Source organism: Lygodium microphyllum, chromosome 29, assembly GCF_053477565.2.
Source record: "Lygodium microphyllum isolate KBCC chromosome 29, Lygodium_microphyllum_v1.1.10, whole genome shotgun sequence".
NCBI lineage: Eukaryota > Viridiplantae > Streptophyta > Polypodiopsida > Schizaeales > Lygodiaceae > Lygodium > Lygodium microphyllum.
Window position 1 is genome coordinate 91,289,771 of NC_141163.1, and position 7,901 is coordinate 91,297,671.

Genomic DNA, 7,901 nt, shown 5'->3' on the forward strand with positions numbered 1-7,901 from the left:
CCTATGAATAGGCTCTTGTAAGTTCAACTTTGTAATTTTATATTTTGAATATTAATATAGCGGTAGGCCTATATAGAGCTGTGGGTTTTTCCCTTGAGCCCCCAAGGGTTTTTTCATCCATAGTAAGGGACCTTTATTTGAGCGGGGGTGTTAGCTATATATAGTCTGTCTATATATAGCGCCCGAGGTCCCCTCTATATATTCCTATCATGTGTGCTCAGTTGACACACTTCTAGGGTTCCACTTCTGGTGTCTCATATCTCTCTTCTCTCCTCTTTTCCTTTCGTCTCTCATCTTCCTCACAATTACCAACAACAGACTATATATAGCTAACAGAATTCAGGATGAAGGACATTTAATGATAATATTCAATATGACCTTGAAAGGATGCGCTGTAGTCTGATATTGCATACTAGAGGCTGGAACTATCACTATGATCAATTTATTTGTTTCGGCCTTTCGAAGGGAGTTTTCCCTTGAAATGGGAGGTCAGTATTGGCTACATGTTCTTAATGTTATACATCAAGAACCTCACAAGAATGTCCGTGGGTATGCCAAGCAATTGAAGGAGTTTTTTTGGAAAGTTACAAACCTATATCCCTATTCCAGCTATTGCTCAATTGCAATACTTTGTAAATGGATTAGAATTTAACATTCAAGTGCAATTGAGTAGTGTTGCTCTTGTCGACATTGATACGGCCACAACACGAGCAGAAGAGGTAGAATCACGGTTACAAGTTGCTTATGCCTCTAGGTCAAACTAGAATTTGAGTTTAGGGTTTGGAAATACTTTAGAACTAACAAACGGAGGTTAAGGGATGCCCATGAGTCCTCCTAATGGGAGAGGAAACAGAAATCCCAATGTGACCAGGCCGATGACAAATGGATCCACCAAATGTTGGATGCCCAATGATAAATCCTATTTTCGTTCCAAGGAATCAACAACCAATCCCTAATCAAGTGGTTAGGCCAATGGAACCAAAGAAAATCCCTAATCAAGATTGCAGCTATGAGTCAAGTGCCTCGAATGTCCTTGGCAAAATTAAGGATATGATGAAGCACTATACTTTTATGACTAGCAAAAAATATAGAGAAATAGCCATTGATGTTGATTTCCTTAAGAAGCAGCAAAACTTGATAGGGAGTCGACGCCTTGAAGAGGGTGGCCCATCAAGATTTAGTTGTAAGTGGGGTGGTGGTCAACATTTCCCTAGGAATTACCTAAATGTCAAATGTGACATATGTGGTAGTTTGGCCATTTCACTAGAACCTATTGGAGTAAGATTAGATCTCTCAAGCAAGGAAGTAAAGAGAAAGGTCCAATTAATCATCCAGTGCAAGGGAATAATCTCCAATAATATGAAGGACTGAAGCAAATATTACAACGAGGGAAGGCTATGGTAGAGGAGCTACCTAGTGGTAGTGAAGTTAGCCTTATAGAAGCAGTTTGTGTCAATGGCATGGAAGCTGATAATCTAAGGGTTGCTACAAGAGGTTAAAAGAGTAAAGAAGTCAACAAAGCTAAGGTCAAAGTTTTCAAAGGAAACCCTAAGTAAGATGACAAGGTGATGAGAGTCCTTAATCTTAATATGAAAGGCAGACCTGTCAAGGCCATAGATGGTAAAGCCAACCCCAAGAAGGATAAGGAATCATCAAAGAAGAAGGCAAAAGCTAAGAAAGAAGCACCAAATCTGGTTCTAAGACAAAAAGAGAGAATGGTATGGCAAGAAAAGGGAACTCTTGCTAGTTATCATGAATTCAAGCTAGCAAGTTCTCTTTGTGAAGTTAGGCCACATGTAAATCTTCTACAATTGATTAAATTGTCTCCAAGAGTGTGAAAGGAATTTAAGAAGATCCTATGAACTGGGTATATTGTTGAGCCGTTGGGAATAGTGCAAGTAGGAGATCATTGGTTTGAGCATGCTGAAAAGCATTGTCCCAAGGTAGCAGCATATGTTGATGGAATATTAGTTGACCATGCTATTGTGGAAAGAGGATCTTTTGTCAACATTATGAGTTCGGAATCGATGGAGAGACTGGGATTAGAAATTAAAAAATACCACAATACTTTGAATGACTGATGACAGTTTAAGATAACCGGAAGGTTGCATTACTAAAGCCCATGTGACCATTGCCAATGTAGAATGCATTCTGGACATTAGGGTCATAAGGTTTGTAGGCATCCTAGCTATCAAGTGGAGCTAGACAAGCCATGAATCCTAGAAGCACACGGTGAGGTTGATATACCGGCTAGTCGATTGATTTGTGGTCGAGGTGCTAGACATGTAGTAGTAGATGCCTATCCTGAATCTCCTTAGAGTGAGAGAGTTCCTTTGTCTTCGTCAGAGTTTGATATGCTAGATGCTCTATATCTACTGGTTAGACGCTGTCAAGCAATGAATCTAATGAGGGATCCACTACAAAGTATATCTATGAGGTGACTTTGAATGAGCCAATAGAGGCTCAGGAGAGGATAAGGGATGTGGATGTAATCAAGATCCACCTTGGTATGATGAATGACTCACAACATATTAAATTAGGGTCCATGCTCAGTTTGGAAGAAAGAAAGGACTATGTATCATTGATTCAAGAATTCCACAATATTTTTGCCTAGAGTTATGATGGATTGAGAGGTATTCCTCCCAACCGCCTAGCTATCCATACAATTCCTCTAAAGGAAGGTAGCCATCCTATGCATTAGGAAGTAAGGCATATGCCTTTCGAACTGAGGGATGGGTTTTTTGAGGAGTTACAGAATTGCAAAAAGCTGGTGTAATCTTCCCTATTCATCACACTGAATGGTGTTCACCTATTGTTATTAGGAAGAAGATAAATAATCAAATCCAGCTTTGCGTAGACTTTAGAGAGCTTAATAAGTAGACATTTAAGGATAACTACATGTTTCCATTCATTAAATAGATTTTGGATGAGTTAGTGGATAGGAAAATCCATTCATTTATGGATTGCTTTGCTAGATATAACCAGATGGCTAATGTAGAGAAAGACAAATTGAAAAAAACATTTATCATTGTCTTCAGTACCTTTGTGTACTCGAGGGGTTCACTATATATATATCCTCAATATAACGTGCATTCATGGCCTATTTATAAATATCCGAATCTATACATTTTTCTTGAATAAAACATAACCCTTTTCTATTCAATCTATAAGTAACCCCTTTATATGACACCCTTCTGTATGTAAAAAATGTATAAAAATAGTATTTTAAAAACCCCTTATTTTGAACTCACGTTATATATATGTATATTCATGAGTGACCTCCCCCCCCCCACCCCCGAGTTTGTGTATCATGTGATGGCCTTTGGTCTATGCAATGCGCTTGAATCTTGGCAACGAACAATTAATAAGACCTTTGGTGATATTTTCCTAGAGGAGTTAAAAGTCTTTATTGATGATTTAGGGGTAGCCACCACAAGGGAGTGACAATTGATCATTCTTAAGAAATGCTTTGAGCATTGGAGACAATTCTACATTGCTCTTAAGCCTAGAAATTGTGTATTTGAAGTGCCCTATGGGTTGTTACTTGGCCATGTGGTTAGTTCAACTAGTATTGCGAGTGACCCTTAAAAGATAAAGGTCATGGTCTCTATGAGCCCGCCATATACTCCAAAAGAGGTGCACAACTTTCTGTCATCAGTGGGATATTATCGAAGATTTATTGATCCACTGGGAGAAAAAGTGTTTCCACTTACGTGACCTTCTACTATCTGTTTGAGTGGAATGAAGCTTGTCAAGTATCCTTGGAGGATGTGAAGCAGGAATTAGCAAAAGCACCAATCTTAAACTCACTCAGAAGAGGTGAAATTTTCTACATATTTTTACTAGCCCAAAATGCATAGTATCAGCTCTGTTGTTTTGCTCAAATTTGAGAGGAGAAATGGTATCATCCAATTGCCTTCGCTACTAGGAAATTGGGGATATATGAAGTTAACTACACGTACATGGAGAAATTGTGCCTTGGAATAGTCTTAGCAACGAATAAATTTCAATATTATATTCTCTATGAGAATGTAGTGTTCTTTACAAAGGCCAAAGGACTTAGATTGTTGCTCAATAAGTTGCAGCCCACTAACCGTTTAGCAAATGTGTTAATCACTTTGCAAGATTTTGATTATGAGATTAGAAGCAAGCCACTGAAGGTACAGGGTATTGTAGAATGTCTTGTGGATTTCAGGGAGCTAAAGGAAATGATGGCTAAGGGAAGTGATATTGAGGGTTTTTAGAATTGATATAGTTTCCATCCCTTCCTCATATGCGGTAATAACACATTATTTATCTACAAGAGGATTTGGGACTGCTTTATTGAAGTCGCAAAAGAGAAAAATCAACCAACAAGCATTACACTTTTTTATTATAGTGGGTGTCTTGTATCAGAGAGGAGTAGATGATATCTATCATTGTTATGTAGTGCGGGATGAGGTATCATTTATTCTTGAGAAGTGTCGTGATTCAGAATGTGGGGGACATTTTGCTAGCTGACTTACCGCCAAAAAAGCTCTCCATGCTAGATATTGGTGGCCATCAATTTCCCAAGATGCTTTCAGTTATGTTTAAGCGCTATGATGTATGTTAAAGACACAATGGGAGAGAAAATTGCAGGCGACCTTTAAATCCCATTTTGGTTACTTTACCATTTGAAAAATGGGGTATTGATTTTGTGGGACCAATATATCCTTCATCAACTATGCCAAGGCGATATATTATTATAGCAACGGGCTACTTTACAAAGTGGTGCGAGACTCAAGCAATGGTGAAGAAAAATGCTAGGGAGACAGTCAGTTTCATTATGAAGAAAATTGTTCGCCTTTTGGCACACCAAAGGAGATTGTGTCCAATCAAGCAACACACTTCTTGAACAAGGCTACAATGGCCCTGAATGAAGCTTTGAAGATTAAGCACAACAAGAATACCCCACATAATCCTCAAACAAACAGTCCGGTTGAGAGTACAAATAAACAACTGGTAGGAATCTTATCCAAAATTGTATTAGAAAGCAAGCGCGATTGGGATAAGATATTATATGCGGCAGTGTGGGCTTATAACATGACATTCAAGAAAGCCACGTGCCACATCCCATTCAAGCTAGTGTATGGGAAAGAGTGTGTTTTGCTATTAGAAATAGAGCTCCCCACTATGCTTTTTGCCCTCAATCACTCATTGGGAGAGCAAGAAGTGTTACAAGAACGATATACATTCGTAGCACATCTTGATGAGATTTGGTTGCATGCTTTATTACATCAAGAAGTAGGAAAGTGGAGAATGAAAGCCCTTCATGATCTTCGGGCTAAGAAGTAAAAAATTTTGAAAGGTTAGTTAGTGTTGTATTATGAAACTCGAAGGGAGGTCTTTCCAAGAAAATTAGAACCCAAATGGGATGGTTCGTACAAGATTGTATGTTTAGGAAAGAATGGCTCTACGGCCCTTCTAGCGGATTTGCAAGCGATAGAGTTTAAGACTAAAGTTAGCTAATAAGTTGAAGCCTTAATATGTGTAAGGGGGGCTAACATTGGACTTGGTGCTTGTGCAAGTCCTTCAGGATTCAGCTTTAATGTGTAGTAGGTACCAAGATGAGCAGATGGAACACATTGTTCCTTATTTGGAGCATTCGTACCTTGAAAAATATTACCATCAAGGTTGAGTGTTCTGGTGGAGCAAAGCATATCAGGTTACTGAGTGGTAGGACCAATCCTTTACGTGGGCAATTAAGGTCTATTTCCACCATTGTCAATGAATTCTAATTAGTATTCCTATCAAGTTCAGCAAGGAAGGAGGAATTGTGCCTACTATACACCCTCTCCTCCCTTGGCTTGATTTTGATTATCATAAGTACGAGTGACATGATTAGTATGGCATGGGCTATTGGGTCTATACTCTGTATTTTGACAGAGCTTTCAGAGGGCCTGCTAAACACGTGAGCATTGGTGTGTCATTAAAGATCCCGGACGTAGAGTTGTTATGAACATGGGAGTCTATTTAGGACCCTATTTTACTAATAATATGGCATAATACAAGGCCTTGATCATGGGACTGAACATAGCCTGATGTGGTGGTATCCAGCTATTATTGGTTAAAGGAGACTCGCAGTTAGAAATCAATCATCTAAATGGGACCTATACTATGCGGGATCCCATTTTATGGATGTACCATCATGCAACCTTTGAATATGTTGCATATCTTTGAGATAGTGACTTGTTAGTTAGTTCCTCGACAATGGAATCGCTTTGTGGTTTTCTTGGCTAACTATGCTTTCATGGAAGATGTCTTTTTCAATTGTGGTCCAGGGGAGCTCTTGCAATTACCTCCTAACATCAGCCTTGGACTACTTTGGGTCTTCTTACTGACACATCATATTTTGGATGCCGATGGCTAGTTTGGGATATGAGTTAGGTAGCAAGTGAGCACCTTCCTACTCTTTCATGGATCCATAGAATTGTGTATCATCATATTTGTCAGACACCCCTTGCTACTTATGCAAGGGGTTAGCTAATAACATGATGAACTTAGTGTAGGGCCTATAAGGCCTTATCCTTGGTCAGTTTTGTGCTTTAGTAGAGTAAAATTCATACCAAGGGATTGTTTTAATAGTGTGTTGTGCTGAATGGTAGTCAAATGATTCATTTCATAAGGCCAAGAGGGTTGGTTTTCTTGGTTGTGAAATGTCCTATCTCATTAGAGGGCCATATGTCTATTTTGTTTTTGTGATTGCACCACACAGGTTGACGAAGTCAATGGAGGGAGCCTTCGCTATGGAGGAGAACACAATATTAGTGAGTTTGGGAATCTCCCAATTCCCATTTTTTGAATACTAAAAAGGTGGCACCCGGATAACATGCCCATAAGTTTCTCAAAACTATATGATGTGACCTATCATTGGAAAGTACTTGAAAAATGGAATCTATTGAGCTACAGAGCACTCGAGTTGGAGTTATATTTTTCAAGTTATGACAAATCCATAGATTTGACCACGTGTCCCAAACTTATTGGAAATTCCCATATTCCCCAATATGGTGTTGGAGCTTCTTATGGCCATTCCAGGTGGTATCGTCCCCTTTCCAAGTTTTTTCCCTTAAAAAAATAATCTTATATGTTCTTGTGGGGGTTAAATTCTTTTCGTTTGTTAGGGACGAACAATCAAGGCATAAAGCCCTAGGGTTGGGTTAGGCATATTTGGGGGAGATTTGACCTCCTATTAGGACATAGTTAGGTGATAAAGTCTTGTGATAGAGGGTAGTCCTTGTGGCCCTATCCTTCTTGCTTGCTAGGTAGTTGTCCTAGGAGTCCATGCTCGTGTGAGGTTGTTAGAGAAGCTTGCCAAAGTATTAAAAAAGAACAAGTTATAAATATATCTAAAAATAAAAACTATAGAGGAATGTAAAAAGGGGTTCTAACTCCTCAATAAGAAAATAAAAAGGAAAAAACAAGAAAGTTCCTAGGGGAGATTCTTGGTAGGTTCGTGGGGATGAGTAGACCAAGGATCGGATGCCTTGTCTTCCTAGAGATTGTAGCTAGTAGAAAAGAAAAGCAAGGAAGGTTGGAGAGAAAATAAAAGTGAGCAAAAGAAAATGATTAAGAGTCTCAATGCGAGTGCTTGATAGGTTCTTGGGTACCACATCATGACCTGAGACCGATGCCCTCTTCTCCTTGGGTCACTCTATGCTTAGCTCCCTCATTTTTACTTGCCTAAGTATGATATCTTGAAGGGAAAATTTGTTCTAAGAAGAAAATATGATGACTAGGCTATAGGAGTCCTCACCTAGTAGGAGTAATAGGTCCAATTGTCCTAGGGTAGGTAGGTAGTTCATACCTCCACTAGGATGACCTCTCTGATAGGCTTTTTATCCAGTCCATGTTAGAGAAGTTGGTTAGAGACTCGTTGGATA